Source organism: Lepus europaeus, chromosome 7 (genome assembly GCF_033115175.1).
Source record: "Lepus europaeus isolate LE1 chromosome 7, mLepTim1.pri, whole genome shotgun sequence".
Lineage (NCBI taxonomy): Eukaryota > Metazoa > Chordata > Mammalia > Lagomorpha > Leporidae > Lepus > Lepus europaeus.
This window is the reverse complement of record NC_084833.1, coordinates 73,226,202-73,240,594: the sequence shown is the minus strand read 5'-3', so window position 1 is coordinate 73,240,594 and position 14,393 is coordinate 73,226,202. Positions and strand designations below refer to the sequence as shown.

The 14,393-nt window shown below is 38.2% G+C and overlaps 1 protein-coding gene across 3 annotated transcripts in view; it reads left to right on the top strand.

Moving 5' to 3' along the window:
- DLG2 (discs large MAGUK scaffold protein 2) overlaps positions 1–14,393 on the top strand; it is a 2,175,716-nt gene that overhangs the window by 1,499,751 nt on the left and 661,572 nt on the right. The gene's annotated exons all lie outside the window — the stretch shown is intronic.

The window sequence follows — 14,393 nt, the reverse complement described above, 5'->3', positions numbered from 1 at the left end:
GACCTTACTCTGTGAAATATTATTTTGCCTAGGAATAGGTGAGGAGCATGGGTATTATGAAATCACATAAATAACAGCTGATTATTGTAGCTCAGAAAAGGTCACAAAACAGCATCACTAATCATCCACCCTTGAAAATTAGTACCCTGGGCAATTTAACATTATCTGCTATCTAAGAATTGCTCACAACCTTTGCTAGTAGTAAATGATTCCAATAATTATGGGTTTGGATTGAAGAGTGAGTGTCTTTGAGCTAGAACTGTCAGAATTCAAATTGGAGCAGCGATATTGTGTATATTTTATTGTTGGCATACCCAGGCATTCTTTCATTCAGTAATTCATTTGATATTCATCTACTTATTGAGTGCCTTCCTTGAGCTTTGCACTATCCTAAGCACTAATAATAAAATGATCTACAAGACAAAGCTCTTGAACTAAAGAATTTCCATGTTTGTCTACTGAGGAGAAAGTAAGCAAATAGTTCAAAATATCCCATAGTAATGGTTAGTGCCTTGTGGCTACTTTAGATTAAGGAATCAAATAGGCTTCTCTAGAGAGATGGCATGTAAGATATTATGACAAAGCAAGCTTGCCAAATAAAAAAAAAAAGGAGCAAGGCTTTCAAAGCTGAGGAAACAGTACTTGCAAGTGCTAAGGCAGAATTAAGCTAGGTATGTGAAGCTGGAGTGAATGGTAGGCAAACAGTGGTAGAAGATGAGAGCACAGTAATAACTGAGGGCCATGACTTTGTAAGACAGATAAGGGGCTTGGATCTTATTTTAAATGACACAACAGGATCTTGGAAAACTTAAACAAGGGATGAGTGACAACTGAATTAAATTTTAATACTAGGAACTCTAGCCTCCGTAAAGATAGTATATTACAGAGAAGAAGAATAGAACCCACAAACCAACATGTTTGGCTAAAAGTGGGATTGAACAACGATGGGAGTATAGCAGAGTTGGAGAGACATGGTTATACTATGACATATCTTTGAACTAGAGGCAGTTGATCTCCCTGATGGATAAACTGTATGTACAGGATGAGGGAAATAAAGTAATAAGGGAAAAAATGGGCACATGGTAGTACCTTTTTAATGTGTGGAATCAGGCCAGTCACTAGTTATTAAATAGAAAATTGGGAACAAGATTTTTTCTCTCATAGAGCTTATATTCTACTGGAAAGAAATTTAATAAGAGAAGAAATGAATTAAGTAATACAAGCATCTCATTTGTTGTTTGTACAAATATTGAAAAGAATTTATCTATAACAATCAATGAATTTATTCACCTTAAGATTTCATATAACTTCCAATTTTAAGAATATTTAAAGATGCTGAAAATCTCTTTTAAATATTGTGTACAACTCAGAAAGTGCTGCAATTACTTGCCATCAAATAATATGCGTTTTCCCCATAAAATATAAGTGCATGGCACATCAATTTACCTTTAACATATTCCACACTTCCTGAGTAGGGAAGGCATTAAGACATAGCTCTTACATTCATGATAAGTAAAGAACAGGTTAAAACGTGGGAAGGATTATAAGCAGTTTCTTATATGGCATATTTAAATACTTGCTTATGGTTCAATTCTGTTTCTATGGAAATCAAGCCCTGAGAATTAGCATAATCATAAAAATAATAACCAATTTGAAATTGAAACTAAAACTCTAACATTTGAAAGATCTGCCTAAATTAGATCTAGTCTTATATGTAAATGAGATAGCCAGGTACTCTTGTGATGTATTTTGTAAATCTTCTGGATCAGGGACTACTGTCTTTTCTCATTCACCAGTGCTGTTATTGTCTGTACAACACTTGGAACTATATATCAGATGCTCAACAAGTACAGGTTGCATGTATGTGTATGTATATTATATGTGTTATCTGCCAACTAATATTTGAGAGCTTACGATTGGTGACAACTTGATTTTGTTTGACTTTTCCCTTTAATCAAGTTCTTTTTATTTTTTAATAAAATATTCATGTGAATGATGGCCTGTTTCTTGGGATGATTAAATCTGTACTCATTCTCTTTTTATCAGAGGAAATGAAATGACATCAGAGGACACAGCAGTCTCATGGAACAAGGCTAGTGGAAAAGCTTTAGACACTGACAGCAAAGATACCAACTGACTAACCACCACACTTCTAAAATTCATTCATTTATTTATCAAACATATTCTGTCCCAGGCAGCATGCTTAGCACTAAAAATACAGAAATGAATGAGATATAATCTCTCCCCTCAAGTGACCCATGTGGACGTAGAAACTTAGACAAAAGTTTTTTTTTCATTCCCTTGCCTCCCACATCTAATCCATCAGCATATTTACTTGATTCTGACAGCCCCCTCTTTGATCCCCTTCTCCCTATTCTGATACTACTGCCGTTGGACTAGTCCAGGCTACTATGTCTTTCATGAGGATGATACAGTGACTTCTAACAATGATCCTTTCCTTGTTTTACCCTAATTCCCTTCCCAAAAGCTAATCAAGTCCACATCTCCACACCAAACCTACAGAGTTCAAAAACAGTATTTTAGCTTAATGCAGTGCAATTGCTTTCCATTGACTTTAGATTCAGGTCTAAATTACTTCATAGACCTTCTAAGGGACTTCAAGACTTGATTTATGCTCTTCACCTTATCAGCACTAAAGCATTCCTGGAACACTCTTTTCTCTTTTTATTCCCTAACTTCTATTTGGCCTTCAGATTTCAGCTGCCTCGATTGCTCCATGTTTCCCTTGGCCTTCCTAATCAAAAATGTTCTCTGAAGTGTTGTATATTTCTCTTGCCTTAGTGTCTGTACTGAATTTTAGTAGCTTACTTCTCTATCTCTCCTGCTAGAGTATTAAGTTCCTTCCAAACGGGCAGTAGTTTGAAAGATGGCAAAGGCACACAACAGACAACTTTGGGGCTGGGAGGTAACTAATCCAGGCAGAAAGAGAAACCTGGACAATGAACTTGTACATTTGAAGAAATAATGATATATCAAGATGTATGTTAACAATATAACAAGTGGCAAGGCTGTGGAGGTGAATAGCAACCATATTGTTGAAAGACTTATGTGTGATATGAAGGTCTTTGGATCTCATTAAAAAATGCAAGTATATTAAATCCCAGTCCCACAGAGCCCTAGGAGCACTGCTACCAATAGGCTATAGGCAGCCATAAGGTGAATAAGGAAAAAAAGTCCTATTCAGCAGTGTCTCAGCTTAGCATGGAACAAGCAGCTTGAATGGATTTCTTTCTGAACTCAGTAGTCTTTGATCAACTTTGTGTGGCACCTTGACTCTGGACTGCCCTCTGAGGTGTCACAAATGAGGCTCTTCCAACAGGCTGCACTCTGATACTAGCTTTTTCCCCATTGTAGAAGCCACAGAAACTCTGCCTTTATGTTACATAAAACAATTATAAATATACATTATGTGAATTCTGAGTAAGATTTAATTTGAAGAAAGAGCTTTTTCTTTAGGTGTCTTAAATGTTTGAAAATCTGCTGTGGACAGTGTAAAGCCATTGAAGACTGTTAAATATAGGATAAAGCTATCAAGTTTTATGTTTCAATTGCTCCTTTCTCGCAATAAGTTGGAACAAGAGGGACTATAGGGTATCAAACTGGAGGCAAGAATAGTGGTTGCAACTCCCCCCCCCACGCCCAAATCTAGGCAATTGACAATAAAGGCAAGAATTAAGTTTAATAACTTGGGAATAAAAGAATAATCTAAATGTAAAAAAATGCATGGAACATTGGGTATATGACTGAGAAAGAAGGGGAACACCCCCATTTCTGGTGATAGAATGATTTACTTTGATTAAGAATAAAAAGCAAAGTATAGAGTTGTCCATAGGGAGGAGATAAAATTTGGCAGTATGCTTCATTTAAAGTGCATTGTGGACTTCCAAGTAGAGATAAGAGAAAGGAAGAACTAACCCTGAGATTAGATGTATGGAACACTAGAGCTAGGAGAGAATTTTAAGGTCACTGAACTCAAATTGGAGAGAAGGAAAGAAATGACTTAACCTAACTGGGAAGTGGCAGCATGAGAATTAGAATGCGGTTTATGACTCAGTATTCTTTCCACCAAACCGTGTTCCTTTGTGGCTCTCAATTTTTCACTGAAATGTGAATCAATTTCTTCAAGCCAAATTGAATTAGAATGAGAAAATATATAAGTGTGAATTGCATATGTGCTGATTAATATTGATTTCTGAGATTGGAGTAGATTTGAGTAAAGGAACATAGGGAATAAACTCAACATTTTAAAATGTATTCCTTAATGTGTAGTACTCACTGTTTTAGGTTCTGTAGGGGCACCAAATCAGTTTATAGCTTCTTAATGGGAATGTACCATGTATTTGCACTTCATGCATTATGCACAATGAGAACTTGAGTGATTAAGAAACATTTCGGCCGGCGCCGCGGCTTACTAGGCTAATCCTCCGCCTGCGGTGCTGGCACACCGGGTTCTAGTCCCTGTCGGGGCGCCGGATTCTGTCCCGGTTGCCCCTCTTCCAGTCCAGCTCTCTGCTGTGGCCCAGGAGTGCAGTGGAGGATGACCCAAGTGCTTGGGCCCTGCACCCCATGGGAGACCAGGAGAAGCACCTGGCTCCTGGCTTCGGATCAGTGCGGTGCGCCGGCTGCAGCGGCCATTGGCGGGGTGAACCAACGGCAAAGGAAGACCTCTCTCTCTGTCTCTCTCTCTCTCTCTCACTGTCCACTCTGCCTGTCAAAAAAAAAAAAAGAAAAAGAAAGAAAGAAAGAAAAAGAAACATTTCATTAGGCCGTGGAGTGTAAGGTTGCACTTGAATAGGGCTGATTTGGGGTTAGGCATTTAGGAGACAGAAAGCAACATGAAATAAATGCAGTGACATGGACAGAGCATGGAGCATGGTTAGAGGTATACAAAAAAGAGGGGCTAGCCTTAATGGCTATAAAATAATAGTCTACCTTAAATGACAAGTATGTTCCAGACACTGGGACTACAAGGATAAATTGAAACACAGGTTTTATTTTGCATTGTTAAGTAACTCCTGATGAATCTTAAGGGGAGAAGAGATGATGAAAGGGTTGCTTTAGGAAGATAAACCTGGTTTTGTGTGTTGGAATGAAGTGTGAATAGCAGCCGGTTAGTGTTGCGTTGGGGAAGTTAGCTAGCTATGCAGCTACTGCAATCATTCAGGCAGGAGGCATCAGCATCTCATTTCATAAAAGTTGACATGCAGTCCTGTCTGGACAAAGTAGTGGAGCAAAAGAAGGCTACGTAGTCTCCAGTTCTATGATTCTCTGCCTTTAAAATTCCCATCCAGGGCCTCTTTTCCTTGTAGCACCTATTAAAGTTGCCTGACTCAAGATTTGTTACAGGCTTCTCTGCTGATCCAGAAAATGCAGAAAGTCCAGTCTCTGACACTGAAAAACCAATTTCATCCCCCATTGTGGAAAGCTGTGATGGTTCCCAGATGACAGCTGCAGAGAGAGCCCTACAAGTATTTTATATAAGGGAAATGAAGTGGCAAATGGAGAGAGAAAAACAGTGCATTCACTGTAGGAAATGGCTTCTATGGATCATAAACCCGAGTTACTCTCATCCAGATTTAGAGGCAAACAGCAGTAGCCCTATTTTTAAAATGTAGAATGAAGTGGCTATCAATTGGTCTTTGCTGAAGGAGAGGAATTAGGAAGAGTCTCAAATATAAAATGAGTGCTGGAAAAAGGCTTGCATGTGCACAGCTTCACATGGAGTGGCAGCTGTGGTCTCCTGGCCAAGTTTCCATGGAGACTTTGTTCCAAATAATGAAAAGCTGCAACTTGAAGGTGTCTGGAGACATATCGGGACTTTTATCATAGTCAATTGAATCTACATAAGGTTAAGTATTTTTGTTCCTTCTGGAATGAACCACATATGAGCTAGGTAGGGTAACCCTTCAAAACCCAGAGCAGTGGCTTTCAGGATCAGTCCCAGTTTAGCATTACCAGTCAAGTCATCTAGGAGCTTAGAAGTGTGAATCTTCTTTTGCTCCAGACTATCAGAAACTCTGGGGGTAAAGCTCAAGAATTGGTGGTTTAACAAGCACTCCAGACTAATCCTCCGCCTGTGGTGCCAGCACACAAGGTACTAGTCCCTGTCGGGGCGCCGGATTCTGTCCCGGTTGCCCCTCTTCCAGGCCAGCTCTCTGCTGTGGCCCAGGAGTGCAGTGGAGGATGGCCCAAGTGCTTGGGTCCTGCACCCCATGGGAGACCAGGAGAAGCACCTGGCTCCTGGCTTTGGATCAGCGCAGCACACTGGCCACAGCGGCCATTGGAGGGTGAACCAACGGAAAAGGAAGACCTTTCTCTCTGTCTCTCTCTCTCTCACTGTCCACTCTGCCTGTCAAAAAAAAAAGCACTCCAACTGACTCTGACACTCTCCGCAGCTTGAGAACCATTGATGGAGATTTTGTTATTTGGCCTGGTTTTACTGTTCTCTAGGATGGTCCTTGACGTACTAATGGACAGCAGATGGGATTAGCTCTTAAGTAGTTGCAGTTATTTTTAACAAACTAGAGGGGTGTACATAATGCAATGCATGAGCTTTCAGATTACTTAGATATGACTTATTCTCATAAGCCTCTTTGATATTTAGTTTCTGTTGTAAAATGAAGACAGCACTATCTACCTTTCAGCATTTTTGTTTAAATAATATATACATAGAACATTATCCATGTATTTCCTGCTATGTGCCAGATATTATTATTTTTTAATAAACCAAAGACCAGTATAGTTTTTTAAAGTGTATAACTAGTTAAATATGAATTTCTGATAAACACAAATAATTTTTAGTTTAATTATGCTCCAAATATAGTATAACACATACTTGCACTAAAAAGGAATTTGTTTACCTGAATAATAATTATAGTTTATCTGGAATTCAAGTTTAACTGGTTGCCCAATATTCTTCATAGTTGAGTTTGGTAACTCTTATTTCCTCTAGACTACCTATTGGAAAGATACTGGGTCAGAGATGAGTTCCTAAAAGATGTACTAAACTTGAATTAAGTATTAAAATGAAAAATAGTAATGAGCGAAAGGAGATAATAATGCAAAGTACTATGCACAAAATCTGCCTATATTAGTGAGCACTTTTATTAGTAAGGAACAAAGATCCATCTGAACTTACTAAACCAAAAAATACAATGAATTAATTAGTAGGGTCCATAAAGTATCTTCTCACAGAGATAAATTGGACAACTAAGCTCTGGGAAGATCAATAGTGGACTGAGGTACTGTGAGGCATCTAGGAGGATCCCTTTCTCGGGCTGAAGATTTTATTTCCAATTTTATTAATATTATAGTTTCAAGTTCACATGACCCAAAACTGAGACTGGACAAATTTGATGAATGATCTGTGTTAAGATGTTCAGAGTTATCTCTCCTTCTGTAACTATGTGAATATTCATTGGAAAAAAATACCCACTGTAGCAAAAATATTACTACATTGGCAGATATCATAAATTTCCAGAACATTAGTTCTCTTCCTTTCTGAAAAAAAGTACTAAATTACACCACTATATATTCTTTTATTTTATGTCTTAATGGACTATTAGCACCTAATGATGTAAACAAAATAAATAAATAAGGTAAGAAGTTTTGACAAACAGAAATCTTGACTGGTGATGGACTTTAAAGATCCCCAATGATTCTTACATAATTAAGTAGATAAATTAGTTCATAATGATATAGAACTATTCAGTCAACCTCTGTGTATATGTGTGGATATGTCATACTTTTCTTTTTCTCACTGACAACATAACACACCTGTTTTTTCTTAAATAAAATTTCAACTTTTTTTTTAATTGTTCCAAACTTACCGTTAGGGACTCTAGGAATAAACAAAAAATAAGATCTTTTTGAGTTCTTAACCTTCAGAGTTTTTCTGTCTTTATTATAGTTTACATAAAATCCACAGAGTTATTCTTTAACAAATTCTAAATTTTTAAAGTGCTTGATCTCTTTAAATATATGTAACATAATCCCCTGATAATACTCTTTATTTGCCCATGTGCTGTTGCATTTATATATAGCACATTAAACATTGGTCAGATTTTGTTTTTAAATGCAGATCTATCTATATCTATCTATCTGTCTGTCTATCTATATATGTAGAGAGAGAGAGCGAGAGAGAGAGAGAACAGATAGAGATCTTCCATCTGCTGGTTCACCCCCAAAATGGCCACAATGAACAAGACTAGGCCGGGCCAAATTCAGGATCATGGAGCCTCCTCCTGCTCTCCCAGGAGGGTGGCCAGGGCCCAAAGATTTGAGCCTTGTTCTGCTGCCTTCCCACGTGCATGAGCAGGGAGTTGGATCAAAAGTGAAACAGCTGGAACTCAAACCAGCACCCATATGAGGTACTGGCACTGTGAGTGGCAGCTTAACCCTCTACACCACAGTGCTGGCCCGATTGACAAGATTGCTTAATGATGACCCTTCCATCTGTAATTAATATATTTGAACAAAAAGAATAGTAGTGAGTGAAGACAAATGGTAAGTTAGTTAGGGGGCATACCTCAATAACCAATAATTTCTGCAAAATTGTTTCAGACCCAATGACCTAAAGTCTACTTTTGAATAAACCATTGAGAGAGCAGCATGAATGTTTGGCCTGCCATTTAAGATATTTGCATGCAATAGGATGCCTGGCATCAGTGATGGCTTAAGTAATAGGGCTCCTTCCACCCGTGCAGGAGATCTGGATGGTGTTCCTGGTTTCCAACTTTGGCCCCTGCTTTCATGGGCGTTTGGAGAATGAAACAACAAATGGGAATTTGGTCTGGCTTTCTCTTTTTCAGATAAAGAAATTAAAAAAAAAAAAAAAACCTTGAGAAAGGCTAAGGGATGGTTAAGACAGCATAGAGTGGGCCAAGCATGAGTAAGCATGAGTTAGTAGGAGTTCTGCCAAGTGGGCTGATCTTTAGAAGTTTTCATCAACACTGAAATAAAGTCATAGTTTTTCCTGGGGGCAGGAGAAGGGTAAGATGAAGGGGAAATTACACTTTACAAAAGAAGACTAACGAGAAGCCCTGTTTTTATGTTTTTCAGATTGAAAACTTCATTTCAGCTTACCTCTTCTTCCCTTTTGAAAATTTTTTTAAAATCCTTTCAACATCTGGATTGAGGTGCTCCCTTTATCTTCCTTTAGTATCTTTTTTTTCCTCCAGTATAGTCCCTTCATATCCTCCTTGATGCAAAATGTTGTTTCTTTTTCATAATTTTAATAGCTAACATTTATTGAGGCTTACTGCTTAACTAGCTCTGTGCTAATTATTTCACATGCATTATCTCATTGAATCCACATCGTAATCTGTTAATACTATTTTCATGTGAAAAAAACTGAACCTTTGAGATTTCAGTTGACCTGCTTAAGACACACACATAGCTCCTAAGTGTGAGAGCTGGGACAAATTTCCATGTGAATCTGAATATGGTGAAGGCTTCCAGGCCCATGTTCTTAGATAATCCACTATGATATATATATACATTGTAGAACATTTGGAAAAAACATAAAAGTAGAAATGTGCTTTTAAAAACACCCAAAGAACCAAAGCTAAAACTTTATCTTCTCTTCCCATGCCTTTTATGGATAATGAACAGGAAATATTTGACATTTATACTATGATTTAGTGATAGTTCTTAATGAATTAACATTCTTATAATGTACAAAATCACTTATGCATTTTAACAGCAGAATATATTTTAATACCTATAAAAGAGATTATATTTTATGTTACTTTTATAACATCAAAGTAGAATAAATAATTCAAATATTACTTGACTTTTCAGTGACTGTCATGTTAGAAACAACACTTAATTGTTAACATAAGGTTTAGATGGGATTCTATGTATATATGCTAATAGAGAAATAGCTTTTTTTTCTAAGATATTTTCTGTAGTGAAATATGCCCACATTTAAAATAAAAATTTTCAGAAGTAGTTAAATTTTTTTTTAATCTTGTGAGCAATTCTAGTCCACAAGGTGAAGTTGCCATACATGAATGTTTTAAGTGTATGTCTGGAGCAGGAAGCCCTGAAAGAGGGAAGCCATCAGCTTAATTATACTGACAGAGTGGAGAGGAAGGAGGAAGTCTGTATGTCAGTGGCTTCCTAACACCATGGCTTAGCTACATCGTAAAGGCTTCACTTTTCACTGGGACAAAGTATTCCCTGAGTGTACAGATATATTTGTGTTTCTGAACAAATACAAGTGATGGCTTTACTTACAAAGGTTATCTGCTAGTAGAGCAAATTAAGTTTAAACAACTAGGGCCTTCTAGCCAAGTTCTCTTTCAAGTGATTGAGAGGAACTGATGTTGAGTGCCCCAGTTTGGCTTGACATTCTCTTCTATCTTTTGAAACTTTGGATGTAATCTTTCTCCACCCATATTTTTAAAATTTAAGACAATGAACTTTGTATCAGCACAGACTCTAGAAAACAAGAAAACCAGGTTGAAATCATGTCGCTGACCTCACCAAACATTGTGATCTTGTAATAAAATTCTAATGTCTATAAAATGGAGGTCAAAGCTTCATAAGTTAAGTAATGGCATATATATGAAGTGACTAGACCAATATGGCACACCATAGGTATTCTAAAATGTAAACTGCTATCCTGCTTCCTTTCCTTTTTTTTTAAAGATTTTTATTTATTTATTTGAAAGTCAGAGTTACACAGAGAGGAGAGGCAGAGAGAGAGAGAGAGGTCTTCCATCCTATGGTTCACTCCCCAATTGGTCGCAACGGCAGGAGTTGTGCCGATCTGAAGCCAGAAGCCAGGAGCCAGGAGCCAGGAGCTTCTTCCAGGTCTCCCATGTGGGTGCAGGGGCCCAAGGATGTGGGCCATCTTCTACTGCTTTCCCAGGCCATAGCAGAGAGCTGGATCAGAAGAGGAGCAGCTGGGACATGAACTGACGCCCATATGGGATGCCAGTGTTTCAGGCCAGGGTGTTAACCCACTGTACCACAGCACTGGCCCCAATCCTGCTTACTTTTCAAAAAAATCTTTGAACATATCTTTTTTTAAAAAAGATTTATTTATTTATTTGAAAGAGTTACACAGAGGGAGAAAGAAGGCAGAGAAATAGAGAGAGAGAGTGTGTCTTCCATCCACTGGTTCACTCCCCAGTTGGTCGCAACGGCCAGAGCTGCACAGATTTGAAGCCAGGAGCCAGGAGCTTCTTCTGGGTCTCCCACACGAGTACAGGGGCCCAAGGACTTGGATCATCTTCCACTGCTTTTCCAGGCCATAGCAGAGCATATCTTTAAACTACCTGTCAATAGCCAACGGTTGTCAGATTTACAGTAAGCCACAATTTGCACATATGTCTATACATATTAGCTCTTCAGTCACTCCTCTCTTGAACCCTGGGCATGCTTACTCTCTTTAAATGGAAAACGGAATTCAAAGAGATTTGACCATAGTCACACAGCTGATTTAGAGTTGGGCTCAATTCCAGGCCTCTTGACTTCTAGTCTTGTGCTCTGCATACAACACTAAAGCTGACTCTGTCATCTGCATGTTCAGGAACAACCATGATTTGGGCTGTGATTTGCTCATACTGGCAATTGATGATTAAAGGTTCCACTGTGTGCAAGAGGGGGAAAAATTACCATGGCTGGATGCAGCCTCTAAAAGGCTTTTTGTTTGTTTTCTTTTGTTTGGAGTGTCAACGTTCCCTTTGAAAAGCAATGTTTTAAGATATGATTCGTGGCCAGCGCCATGGCTCAACAGGCTAATCCTCTGCCTTGTGGCGCCGGCACACCGGGTTCTAGTCCCGGTCGGGGCGCTGGATTCTGTCCCAGTTGTCCCTCTTCCAGGCCAGCTCTCTGCTGTGGCCCGGGAGTGCAGTGGAGGATGACCCAAGTCCTTGGGCCCTGCACCCCATGGGAGACCAGGAGAAGCACCTGGCTCCTGCCTTCGGATCAGCACGGTGTGGCGTCCATTGGAGGGTGAACCAACGGCAAAGGAAGACCTTTCTCTCTGTCTCTCTCTTTCTCACTGTCCACTCTGCCTGTCAAAAATTTAAAAAAAAAAAAGATATGATTTGTATTCTGAGCATGGAGTGGCAGTAAACATTATGTTTTTGTATTATAATATAGTAAAATTACCCACACCCTCAAAGGACTGGCTGCTGTAGGGCAGCAGTCACCAGTGATGCCTACATTCTCTAAACTATGGTAATTGGTAATTTTCCTTGATTTCTTCAAGTCAGTCAGATAGCAAATTTGTGTGTAAAACTATCAAAGCCATATCATCTGTTATGCTGCAATAACTTCACTGAATCTTAGTAAATGAAATCTCCATCTCAGGATTTTCGGACTGCCCAGTGTTCTACTTAGGCAAGAGTTTCTAGGACTCACCTTGTCAAACAGGCATAGAAAATTATAGACAATATGATTGGAAAATTCTTCTGATACTTTTTGTATTATATTTCCAGTATGGTGCCATTGTTTTGAACTGATATGCATAACATACATGAAGTGGTTTACAATATTAGATATTGTTGTTGTTATTAGATATAGTCTCGTTCCTCAAGGCCATAAGGAGGATTTTATTGTTAAACAAAAATCGACAACTATTGTACTGCTACAAATAACTACCAATTATTATGTGCTTATTACACAGCAGGGTCTGTACTAAGATCTTACTTGTGTATCATCACATTTAATTTCCCCCAAAATTTTCATAGCAGACATTTCTATTATATCAAATTTACAGATTAGAGTGTGGAGTCTTAGAAGGTTAAGAAAATTACTCATGGTTACAAACTTAAGAAATGGAGAATCCCTTCATTGAGCTTAGATGTATGTTTTAATTCATGCAATAAGTAATTGCTAAGTAATAGCTCCCATAAACAAAACTAGAAATTAGAAGGGGAAAGTAGGGAATGGAAGTTGTGTGAATAATCAACCATGTTCACTTACCCTGGGCAGTGCAGAAAATGGAATGAATGGTGAGAAGACCACATCTATAGTGACTAAGTAGGAGATCATGGAGGCAGTCCAGATGAGATATGCTGTTCAGTCAACCAGGTGGTAGCAAAGAAATGAAAACCTAGAGGGACTGAAAATATACCTTGCAGGTAGAGCTGGATTTCTGGTGGTTTTAGGAAAGAGAAGTTAAGCTAGGGCAGCCCATTATTTTTTACTCAGAACAATATGATGCCCTGGGTTAAGTAACACTAGAATGGATGTGCAGAGTGAGGGAAGGAAATATTTCTCTTTTTTTTTTTTTCAAAAGATTTATTTATTTATTTGAAAGTCAGAGTTACACAGAAGGAGAGAGAGAAAGAGGTCTTCCATTCACTGGTTCACTCCCCAGTTGGCCGCAATGGTCAGAACTGTGGTGATCCAAAGCCAGGAGCCAGGAGCTTCTCCCAGATCTTGCATGTGGGCACAGGGGCCCAAGGACTTGGACCATCTTCCACTGCTTTCCCAGGCCATAGCAGAGAGCTAGATCTGAAGTGGAGCAGCTGGGACTTGAACTGGCGCCCATATGGGATACTGGTACTGCAGGCGGTAGCCTTACCCACTATGCCACAGTGCCGGCCCCAGGAAAGAAATATTTCTACTCTTTTTTTTTTTTTTCATTCAACAATGTTTTATTTATTTGTTTATTTTGGTATATAATTCTCATACTTCTTTTGTTAAATTTTTCTTTTTTTTAGAAACAATATTTTTATTTTTAAGTTCCATGTTCTTAATCATTATTAATGTTGTCTTTATCATAAACATAAAAGAAATTTGAAGTCTATAGCTATGTCATTATAAACAACTCAGAAAGATTCATGGAGAGATCAAATTGTTCTGTACTGTGCAAAAATGAAGAAAAGTTTGACATAGAACTTGTCACTTTTCTTGGTTTTTGAAGTAAGTTCTGAGGAATTGGATTGTCTAAGATTCTCTTTGAACTCTGTTAAATCTAACTTTAATATATATTTACAGTATTGTGAGATAAATTTGAGGGAAAAAAATGCTGTAAGATAATTTGCCAGAAAGTGACCAGGTTTATTTTAGATGATTGAGTCATATGGTCTTTTTCTTTTTTCTTTACATTTTAATGTTTTCCAGATTTTCTACAATTATTGCATATTACTTCTATAACAGTAAATTAAGAAATTGAAAAAAGTGAACCTATAAATAAAGCTATATTTTGTTAGATCTACATAATCCATAGTAATAAGATCTTAAAACCAAATTGTAATTTACAGTCAAACCAATCAAATAATCATGCAATTGTGAGGGACCTTGAAATGCATGTCATTCTAACTGTGCTATATGTGATGCAGTCCCAGTCAAGGTAGGCTGGGTTTCTGGATGGGGTCTGACCAATTGTGTGGTCCATGGGAGAAAGGCTG